Below are 11,454 nucleotides of genomic sequence, written 5' to 3'. Positions count from 1 at the left end.
CTGCTGAGTCCCAGCTGATTGGCTGGGTATTCTTTGGTTGCCCTGCACAGGAGAACGGAGCTGGAAAGCAGGTTGGTGGGGTGGGGAGAGAATGGGGTTTTTGCAGTAACCTTCTCCCAGGAGTAGGAAGGGAATGGAGATTTTACAATATCCTTTATGTTCCATAAATCAGATGTTCCTAAACCCTGGTCTGTCCCTAACCCGGACGTGGTATGCCAGAAACTGGGCCATGCAACAAGTGGAACCCCATCTGCAGGATGCAGGTAGCATGTGAAAGATTAACCCTTCTGGTCTGTGGAAAAACCTCTCTCCATGGAACATGGTCCCTGATTCCCAAAGGGTTGGGGTCTGCTGTCATAAACCATATTTTGTAACTTAGCATTTTGTGCAAATCCAACTATACATTCTAAACCAAACTTATTTGTCAAATTTTGAAAGTCCACATCCCCCTCATAGAGGGACAGTATGCAATAAAATATTAAATCTTAAAAACAATATATAAAAATTAAAACATTAAAAAAGAGGCCAGGATGATGAAAATTCTGTTTAAAAACTAATTAAAAAGCTGAAGGGAAGGCCAGGTCCACGGTTGTGTATTACTCCAGGCTTCTCATGTAAGGCTATAGAGCAGGGCTGTCAAACTCAAGGCCCATGGGCCAAATCCAGCCCATAGGGTGCTTAGATCTGTCCAAGGGCTAGCAAAACAATCTAAACATAAAACAAAAGGAGAAACATTTCCCCTATTGCATTTGAGCATGCAAGAATGGACAGGAAAGGAGAAAAGGAAAGAGGAAAGACAAAGAAGAAAAGATGGGAAGAGAGCAAGGAAGGAAAAAGAAGGAAAGAGGGGAAGAAAGAAGAAAGAGGGAAGGAGGGAAGGAAGGAAGTGTTGGAAGTTAAAACCCACCCCCTCCTAGAAAAATGGAATGTTTTAGGATATATTAAAAAGGCAAAATATTTTCCCTAAAAGAGAAGTAGGAACTCAGAGAGGCAGAAGCTCAGCCCCCCCGCCCCTTGGTTAATAGGCCAGTAAGGCCTGGGGCAGTCTATTCAACATAACAAAGATCTACCTCCTTCAGGCAGAGCCATTTGATTGCCTTTATTGCAGCACCCACCAAATTTCAACCAAACTTAGAACACAGACAACCTATAAATTTACCCCTGCATGGGAGTCTGACAACCTAGCAGGATACATTTCTTACCACAAAAACAAGAAACAAGTTCAAAGCCCAACAGAGGGTATAAATATATCTCACTCTCTACTCCATGTGGTCAGCTACCCAGAATCACATGTGCTTGGTGGTTCTGCTTCACCATTCAATCCTCCATGTTTCCAGTGTCTTTCTTCCCACTTGGAACTGAACCCAGATGGACATTTCCTCCAACAGAAGGAAGGAAGGAAGGAAGGAAGAAATAGAAGGAAGGAAGGAAGGAAGGAAGGAAGGAAGGAAGGAAGGAAGGAAGGAAGGAAGGAAGGAAGGAAGGAAGGAAGGAAGGAAGGAAGGAAGAAAAAAGGAAAGAAGGAAAGTTATAATGAGAGGGAGGGAGGGTCTGAAGAAAGTCCTGCCTTAACATTTGGCCACCATAGGTGCCCCCGACATGACTGATGTCAAGCTGGCCACCCCCTGGTCCCCCCAAGGTCAAACACAACCCTGATGCAGCCCTCAGTGAAATGTTGTAGAGCCATGTTTTCAAATCTTCCCCAAAGGTCAAGAGAGTGGATGCCTGCCTCACATCCTAGGGAGTGGGAGAGTTTCCACAGGATGGGAACCACAGCAGAGAAGGCTCTTTTCTTAGATCCTGCCAGTCAGAATTATTTAACTGATTGGGTCTACATTACATACCTTTCCTGCCTGCCTGAGTGGGATGGGCTTATGTAATGCCATATTTATACTAAATTTTTAGTATTAAGTATAATACAGGTCATTCTTGAATTATGACTGCAATGGAGCCTGCCCATCATGGTCATAACTCTTGACAATTGTAGAGTGGGTCAGTCACATGACTGACTCAATTTTATAAACCATTTTTTGACCATCATTAAGCGAATGCCATGGTTGTTGACCAAACCAATGGTCCACTATGGGCACAGTTTTGCCCAAAATCAAAAGTAAATCCCAGTTTTCAGGAAAGCCATCATAAAATGCAATCCCATGATAGTGGGATATGGCCAACAGTCATAAATGCAACCTGGTTGCTGAGCATTTGAAGTGTACTTGTATGTCACCCAACTGTCAGAACTTTGAATATGGATCAAAAGTACCCCCTTAAATAGGTCCATTGGACAACCATTTGAATGGTTGTAAAGATGCACGGCATGACACAGGCTGTATCTGCAAATGAATGTGGAGGTAATAGAAAGTCCGAAGACAATTAAGTTCACCAAAAAGGCATTTCATCAACTGATAAGATAGCTTCTCACATAACTTTTTGCAGATGCTTAGCATGATGGTCATAAAACTTTACAAGCCAGCCCTTTGGCATGGATGTGGCAGAATGCAATATGTACTCATTGTCTGTCACAGGGAACACAGCATGTTTGTTCTTGTATGTACTGTTAATAAACCTTATGATGATCACGCTAGCCTTCATCAATTCTTTTCTTGGAAATCTCTCATTGCTAGCGCCCCCTGGAGGACTTTACAATTGGTTTCCAAGAAACAGGCCTGGGATAAAAAAGAAAGGAAGGAGATGGGACTGGAAGAGAATCCTGGGTTGGCCATCTGGGTTGTACTGGAATTCATTCGTAGACTGGCTTCATCAATCAGAGACACCAAGGAATTGGGGAGATTTCCTAATTTCCTAGCAGTGCCTAAAAAATTTAAAACTTTTAGTAGTAAAAGCTCACAGTTGCTCAGTTGCTCAGAATGGATGGAATTTGCTAGAAAGCCTTTATAATGATAGTTGATTAAAAATGGAGCTTTGACGGCACAAAACAAGAAACTGCAGGTTGGAAGCACGAAAAGGAAATTCGTTTGTTGTGAATTCAGATGAAGTAAACCTACATTGTGTGTCAAAACCTGGTTGATAACTGCACTTTGTTCTGGTTTTGTCCTTAACCATGAATTAGAAAACAGCATTCCAAATAAAGAAGTAAAAAAAGATGTTTTTGCTTTGTGAAATTTGAGATCTAATTCAGTGTGTGCATTTGGAACTCCTTGCAAAGGGAGTGACAGGTTGTCAAAATCCATGGAGATTCTAAGTCATCTGCATCACGGTTGTCCCCAAAGTGCTTTTTCAAGAGGCCACTGGACTTTCTTTGTTTTTCCTTGGAGATGTTTCACTTCTCATCCAAGAAGCTTCTTCAGCTCTGACTGGGCTTCTTCAGCTCCTTCCATTCCCCACCATCCAGTCAGAGTTGAAGAAGCTTCTTGGATGAGAAGCGAAACATCTTCAAGGAAAAACAGAGAAGTCCAATGGCCTCTTGAAAAAGCATCTTTGGGTTTTTGTCAAAGGTATGAAATGAAAGGCTAACAATTTTTGTGGAGAGACAGTTTGATATCGTTATGAAGTACCAAGCTAGACATTGGGAAACTTAGTTTAGTCCTGCCTTTGCTTTAAAGCAGACAACTGGGGACAATTGTGTACTTACTCTCTCTCAGTCCTAGGAATAAGGCACTGGCAAGTGGCTGACAATGCTAGGAATCACAACTAACTCAAAATAGAGGTTAGGGTCAGGGTTAAGATTACATTCCCACCTAATGTTTTCCAGAAAAATAAACCTTAATAGTTAGTCAGTGGCACAGTGATTGCAGCATTGCAAGCTACTTCTTCAACCAGCTGGCTGCAATTTGGCAGTTGAAATCCCACCAGGCTCAAGGTTGACTCAGCCTTCCATCCTTCCAAGGTCAGTAAATTGAGGTTCCAGATGGTTGGGGGCAATATGCTGACTTAGAGAGCTTAGAGAGGCCTGTAAAGCACAAAGCAGTATATGCTATTACTATTGCTACATACCCTTGGGAAATTTAGTTCCCTGAAAACAGCAGGAAGAACAAGAACTATAAAGAAAAATTTTCAGTGTCTTAAATCTTGGAGCAGTAGGAAGAATCTTGCTTCCTTCTCTAGTATAAAAGTCACTGTAATAAATGGGTTCATTACAATAAGATCACAATTTTTTAAAAAATAAATTTTATTAATTTTACAATTAAAAACAGATCTACAATACATACACAAAAAACAAGGCCTTGACAAGGCCAAGAAAAGAAAGAGAGATGTAAAAAGAAAGAAAAAGGGAAGAAAAAAGAAAGAGAAATGAAAAAGAAACATTTAAAAAAAACCAATATCCTTTTTGAGTCTGTAAGATCTATTCTTCTTAAGTTGTAACATATACGCATAATAAGATAACACAATTAAGTGGATCACTGCAGTTGATAAGTTGTTAAGTTAATCAGGGTTCCCAGTTTTCTTTGCTTGTGGGAAGTTTGCAAAAAGTGATCACGTGACCCCGGGAGGCTGCAACGGTCATAAGTATGAATCAGCTACCAAGCATTTGTAGTTTGATCACACAATCATGAGGATGCTTCAAAGGTCGTTAAACTGAAAAAAAAACACCCAATCATAAGTCCCTTTTTTCCTTGAAACTTTGGTTACTAAATGAACTGTTGTAAATCCAGGACTACCTATTTGTGCTTATTCTATGTCCCCCCATGCTTCCATCCTGAGAAGAATTTTCAAAAATAAGGAATTGTAGGGAAATTTGTAGTGAAAAAAATCTGAAAGGGGACATTATTGTTATATGGCGTCAAACTCTTCCGAGAAATTAATGCACCAAAGAAAGATTGGGATTTTTAAAATTATTATTATTATTGGGTTTTCAAATACACAACGACCCTGTGAGGTAAAGCGGAGTGACGGAGCGACAAGGCTTCTGTCACTTCTCACGTAGTAGCGCCTTGGAGCGGAGTCACTCCCCCGACCCCCCGCTTCTAGCCTCCGCTAACAACGCGTCACTAGCAACCACTCCTGGCAAGTTTCTACGTTACTCTTTCCCTACTACGGAAGCCGATAGGAGGACAGTTTTCTTCAAAATAACAGACGCGTTGGAAAGAGGGGTAGCAGCGTGCTCCGAACGTCCCCCGCGTGCACAGAAGCGTGCAAGCGGGTCCCAAAAAGAGCCGGTGACGTCACTCCCACTTCGATTCACGTGCCGTTCATCTTTTTTAAAAAATCATGCCGCGCCCCCTTCTTCCCTTTTCTCCTCTCTGCGCGCGCGCGCAAAAGAGATACGGCTTTCCTTTCTAGCCAATCACGAATCGGGCCGGTCTATATCTCCACCCCCTAGTCCACAGACTCGCGCTTTCTCCTCCGGGACGTGAGATTGAGAGGTGGGAGTAAGCAGAGAGCTGTACGCACGACTTAGAGCGAAGGAAGAGGCGAGTATCAAACTTTCAGGCATTAACCAATAATCTTCCTCGGACCGAGGCGGGACTTCCGCCGGGAGCCGGAAGAGAGGCTCGTGGGTCTCCCTGGCGTTCTCTCTCTCCCTTCTCTTCTATCCTCTCCCTCTCTCCCTCGTATGTGAGCGAATTGTCCCCGCTGCTTCTTGGCATCGAAACGTTCCGGGGCTCGGACCCGCTGCCGCCGCCCCTGCCCTCTCCTTCTGCCGCCACCGATCCGCGCCCGTCCCCTCCCGCTTGCCGCTTCTCCCTCTTCCTCCTCCTCCCTGCTGCCGCCGCCACTTTTCCGCCTGGACGCCGCCGCCTCTGCCCCTCTCCCCGGTTTCTCTCGCTCTCGCTCTCTCACCCCTTCCTGGGACTCGGAGGCGGCGGCGGCGGGGGTCAGCGGCGGAGGCGGCGGCAGCGGCGGCGGCGGCAGCAGAATTCCCGACCCGGCTTTCCAGCGAGATTCCTCCGGCCCTCCGGGGCCTCCTTAGCCTTGGTTTTGACAGGTGAGTGAGGCCCCGTTTCCCCTCCGGACGCCCGTTTCCCAGTTTCCCCCCACACGCACCCGCCATTTTCTCACCCGAGGGCCCTCACGGGGGCGGGGCTGGCCTCAAGCCGACGGGTCCGGATTTAAGGCCTGGTTCTGCCTGGCGGCAGCTCTGCACTGCGTCTGCCCGGGAGGCCTCCGCGGGAAGGAAACGCCGAGTTTGGGATGGGTCGTCTTCCCAAGCTTCCCTTCCCTGGGCTTCCTTGGCCGGCTTCGTGTTTCCGCAAAGCCCTGGGGGGCAGGGAGGGAGGGAGTGAAAGAGGGGAGGAAGCTGTCTTCCCAAATTCTCATATGGCCTCCTTCCATACTACCGCCCCCGCCCCAAGGAGGGAATCCCGGCGTTTCCACTCCTTTCTCTTTCTGTTTTCTGCTGCTGCTGCCATTGTGGCTTTCTAACAGCCTTTAAAGTTCACGCGGTAGCCTCAAACTCCACAATAGTAAAGCTCTTGGACTGGCACACCTCTCTTGGCACATCTTGGTTCGTTGTCACTAAAGGAACAGCGAAAAAGTTACTTCCCCAAACCCCCCCCCCATGCTTAAAGTGATACCTTAAACTGAAAGGCTTGAATTCATGGGCCTTCCTGAACTCTGGTTAAGTGGTGGCTTTGTTTTGTATTGCTTTAAAAGAGGAAAATGTGGGTTGCCTTGGACCTAACACCTTTTTCTTCTTGTGTCTCTTAAATTGGAAAAAGCTAATGTGGCAGGTTTATAGAGATTAATTGCTGATATAGGTATCTTGGACTCTGTTTTGGCTTTTTAAAAAAATAAAAAAACATTGCTTAAAGGAAATAAGGTTATGTGTTACAGCAGTAGTAGACTGAACACTGCCTACTAGGATTATATGTACTCTTCAAAAGAGAAATGTATTTTACCTTGGTTGCATGTCACTCCCACAAAAACTGAATTATCATTTAGGAAACAACTTTTCCTTCTTGTTGGGTTTGATTCTCTACTTATATCAATACCTATGTGAACATAAGCCATTTAGAGTTATAATTTGAACTGTGTCAATATTTACTTATTTTAGAAATAAAGAAGTTATGCTTACAGTGGAAATAATTCATCTCTAAGACAAGAGGAACTTTTTAAGGATATAAATGTTTAATCAATAGGTTATTCATTGAGAATGTTAGCAGCTATATCCTATATGGCAGGGGTCTCCAACCTTGGCAACTTTAAACCTAGAGGACTTCAACTCCCAGAATTCCCCAGCCAGCGCTGGCTGGGGAATTCTGGGAGTTGAAGTCCTCTAGGCTTAAAGTTGCCAAGGTTGGAGACCCCTGCTATATGGTACTTAGTTAAATGTCATCATTGACAGTGGTGCAGTTATGGTCAGAGTTTGCAAGGTCAAATATCAATATATATGTGAGGTCATTTACTAACATATCAAAGTGTTTTGGCATAAAGAGAATCTTTTTCCATCTGGAGTATTAACTGTGACTAGATAAAAATCTCTGCTCCATTTAATATGCAAATAAGTAGCTGACATTTTCATTAATCTCAGTCAGGCGTTTGTCAAGGACTAAAGTAGCAGAGTTCTAGAAAAATCAAAATTGAAATTCAAGCACTGACCTCGAGATAGTCTGATCCTTGCCAGACACTGACCTCGACAGTCTGGTCCTTAGTATAATGCTCTTTACAGTCTGTAAGCAGCGGTTTTGTGTCAGTAGCGAGTTTGCAGGAGACACGTTAGGTCCTCCAGCAAGTGCTTCTAGACAACTTCTTTAAATTTTTGTTCTCCATAACCATAAGTTCCAATTGAGAGGATATATGTAAGTTTTTGTAGTATAAAGAGTTACATGATACAATTATATAGCTAATTACTGTATGTTTGGAGAAAAATTTCTGACCACTCCATTTGGTTTCTATATTCTAATTCTGTTACAAATCTAGTGTAGTAAATCTTTTAAAGACATTTTAAAGAATAGAGATGAATGGCACAAGTTTTTATGAACTAATGTTTCCTTCATCAGGAGCATCCAATAGAATGGATTTTAATACCAAATTTATGCCTTAACAAATCTGTTATATTTAAGGTGCCCCAAGACACTGAGCTGGTTTTACTACAACAAAAACTGCTACTTTTTTGTAAGTGATTATATCTGGCAAGTTGCTAAATAGGTGCCATATTTGTCTTCTAATTATAATTTGTATTCAAAGCTGATGTCACGCATAGAAGTTGGCGTCACCATTGTAAGCATATTTATTTAGATGGGAGTTCTGATTTACTTCTATGGTATTTTCTAGTTTGTAGTTTTAAATTGATAAAATCTAACTTATTTTCCTATTTTTTTTTTGTGTCCAACCACTACATTCTGATAGTATTTGTATAGTACTATAAACATTTATATCTGTTTATATCTATAAACTTTTTTTTGGAGTAGTTTTTTAGAATTGCTAATATCACTGGGCTAAAAGTCAACCAACATATAGAGAATGTTAGTCAAAATCTTGATCATACAAGGCTTACTTGTATGGCATGATTTACTAAAGGATGCAATATTTTCTCAGTGTAAGACAAATAAGTTTTGTTTCAACAAGACATATTGAAGGTTATGAATTACATATTGTATTGAAAATCATAAATATTGAAAGTTTTATGTTTGTATATCTTAATCTTGGCTACTTTAAGCTGCATGGACTTTAATTCCCAGAATTCAAAGTTGCCAAGGTCAGAAACACCATTTTATGTAATATATAAATTGTGTGTGAAATAGTGAATTTAATTCCTTTTAAACATGAGATGCTTTTAGCAATTGTGGTTGTATCTTCAAATAATTTTTAAATGTTTTCTGAAAATCTAGGTACAAATAGCAGTGCAACTGTGTAAGGTAGGATTTAAAGTCTAGTATAGTTGACAACTAAGCTTATTCTTTTTAAATAACACTTTTAATATTTTTTAATTGTAAAATATATGGTAGGTTGTAGAAACATATCGAATCATGTCTGATTTTAATAGTTCCAGGTCTTTTCCTGCTTGAAATTGGCATTCCTTATTGTCTTCTGTTGGAAGAGTTATTTCTTGCAAAATACATAAGGTACGCTTTCAGGAACAAGCCCATCTTGCATTCTTCTCAATAGTTGATTCACATCTTTAAAAGGTAATATTTTTTTGTCACATTTGTTACTAGTGGTTCTCCAGGGATTGGAGAGAAAATGGGGACTAATCATTTGTACTAGTGACTCAATGTTATGTAAAGTAAATTACTAGATTTAGTAGCAGTGGCAGGGAGTATAAGAAATATTTGGCACATATATAACATATATACATACATACATATAAAACACACACACACACACACACATGAATATTGTAGTAGGTCATAATAATAAAGAAGTATTGTGTACAGTATATAAGTAAGATACAATGTATTTTTAGCTTATAATCACATTTTTTTTGCCTCTGAGTAAGCTGCAGTTTATATTAAGTGTGGTAAATCAGCTGAAAAAGATAATTTTGTTTAACCACAAAGGTTGTCAGAAAGAAGAAATGACCAAACTATGTGTATCAACATGTTAACAATTGACAAGTTAACTAGAATCTTTTGCTACTGCCTGCAATGACTAGTATGTACATCTCTTTGACTCCCCAGACATAACAAACCAACATGAAATCACAATCTTGAATGTGAATACAATTTTTGTAGCTATAAGCTTTGTTTACTTTGATTAGCTGATACCCATAATAAAAACAGTTTATTAATATTCTAAACTTTTTGGAATATTAATGTAGTGGATCATGGATAAACTTTTGAGAGCAGTGAATAGCAACATACATCTGTTCTGTGATATCCTTTTTAAAAACAAGCAACTTTTTAGTTTCCTATATCCCATCCTATCCCCATATTGGTAAGAGTGGTTCCAATTAGAAAAATACTCAAATTGAACTGAGAGACACAAGGTTCTTTATCCCTACCACATAACAGCTCAGTTCTTTAGTTCACTTTAGATCAGTCCTGTATGAGGTTTAAAATAAACTAAAGATCTGAGCTAAAGCTTTGATGATTTCTCAGCAAAGCCTTTGTATCTACGGTATATTAGTACATTAAAATGAAATCCATAGTAAATAAGAAATTGTATGAGGTAGGAATATTTTTATTTTTCTTGTAATTTTGTCCTTGAACACAATGGCTACATATATTGGTTCTGCTGGACTAAAATGGCAGGCAAGTCAACATGTTTCTGAAAAATATGCAGAAATTCTGCTTCACTTTCCAAAATGTTGATAGCCAAAAGCACGAATGTATGTGATACATGAATGGTTATTATAGTTGCAAGTTAATAGCTAGAAATACTTGATAGAGGAAACTGACTTTAAATAATAGGCTTCTAAGGTATGTATAATTAAAAAGGTCTAAGTGTGTTGCCTAAACTATAGTTTAGTTTGTTTGTTTTATATATGTATGACACATGGTTATGTTATTTCCCAAAAATAAAAATACTTTTGAATTATGTTTCCTTGAAAACATCCAGTTTTAACATTATGAATTTATGAAGTTTTAGCATACTCATTTTTCATACTCAGTAATGTTACTTTACTGACTCTCTTCAGATTAATGTGAATTTTAAAGGAATACCCTAGAATGCCTTGTTTAAATAAAAATTGGAGTTTTTTCAAGAATTTAGGATAGATTTTTAAAAATATCTACAGCACAACCTGCATAAAGCTACTATTTCTTCCTTGTGATTTTTTTTATATTTTAAAAGTATGTTCTTTCCTTAGCTACCTCAATCTGAATTGATCAAGTACCAGAAATACATTTGAAACACTATGAACCTTCCCTTGAAGTTTGCTTCACAAACAAAAAATTGTCATGTTTCACTTGGTCCTTAGATCAATTGCATGAAAAAGTTTATACACCCCTGGTCAAATTATATGTTTCAGTGAATCCCTAAGTGAACAGAAGCTGATGTAACATCTACATAGTAGAGTGTTAAACATTAAATCTTTCTGCATATTTGAATGCATTCTTACTAGTTATGTGTAGTTGTTTAAGAAAAGAAAACAATAAATATGGATAGGGTACAAGTCTGGATACCCTTTTTAGTTAGTATTTGTAACACTTCCTAAGGTAGATAATGCAGCTTCCTGAAGCCATCTAAAGATGCCCTTGCAGCTCAGAAATATTCTCGGGCCTCCTTACATGCATTGTGTACTTGAAATCTCCTCTCAGATTTTCACTTCTATCCCAGTCTGAGAGCCATGAAGGATGCTCCAAAACAGGTGTCCTTTTTCCTATGCTTCATGGTTGATTTTGTAGGTATATTTTGGATGTCGCCACATGCACACATCTCTTGATCTATTCACATTGTGTTATGCTGCAGCATATGCTGTTCAAGCATTTTGTACTATTTCTGATAGAATTTTGGTATGTATAAAAAAAACAAACCAACATTTTGGGTTATTTTTTCCAAAATGTTTTAAAATCTTATTCCAGTTCCTGCATAGTGAACTGTTAACTTTATGGGACATATACTTACATAAAGATCATTGGGAAAATATTCTGAGTCATTTCTGTATCATTC

General features: G+C 39.8%; 1 protein-coding gene across 14 annotated transcripts in view; it reads left to right on the top strand.

Moving 5' to 3' along the window:
- Positions 1-5,420: 5,420 nt before the first annotated feature.
- Positions 5,421-11,454, top strand: part of LARP4B (La ribonucleoprotein 4B) — a 49,645-nt gene continuing 43,611 nt past the window's right edge. For 3 of the 14 annotated variants that reach the window (XM_087946330.1, XM_087946326.1, XM_087946318.1), the window contains exons 1-2: positions 5,433-5,887; positions 8,888-8,966. The gene's annotated coding sequence lies outside the window, so the exon portion shown is untranslated. Of the gene's footprint in view, positions 5,888-7,964; positions 8,017-8,887; positions 9,030-11,454 lie in introns of those variants that run through there. The other 11 variants (XM_087946329.1, XM_087946325.1, XM_087946317.1 and 8 more) reach the window with 8 other exon arrangements.

Source organism: Notechis scutatus, chromosome Z, assembly GCF_049901735.1.
Source record: "Notechis scutatus isolate UNSWTSFEM ecotype Mainland chromosome Z, rNotScu1.2, whole genome shotgun sequence".
Classification (NCBI taxonomy): domain Eukaryota; kingdom Metazoa; phylum Chordata; class Lepidosauria; order Squamata; family Elapidae; genus Notechis; species Notechis scutatus.
The sequence above is the reverse complement of the archived record's forward strand: the minus strand, read 5'-3'. Positions and strand labels throughout refer to the sequence as shown.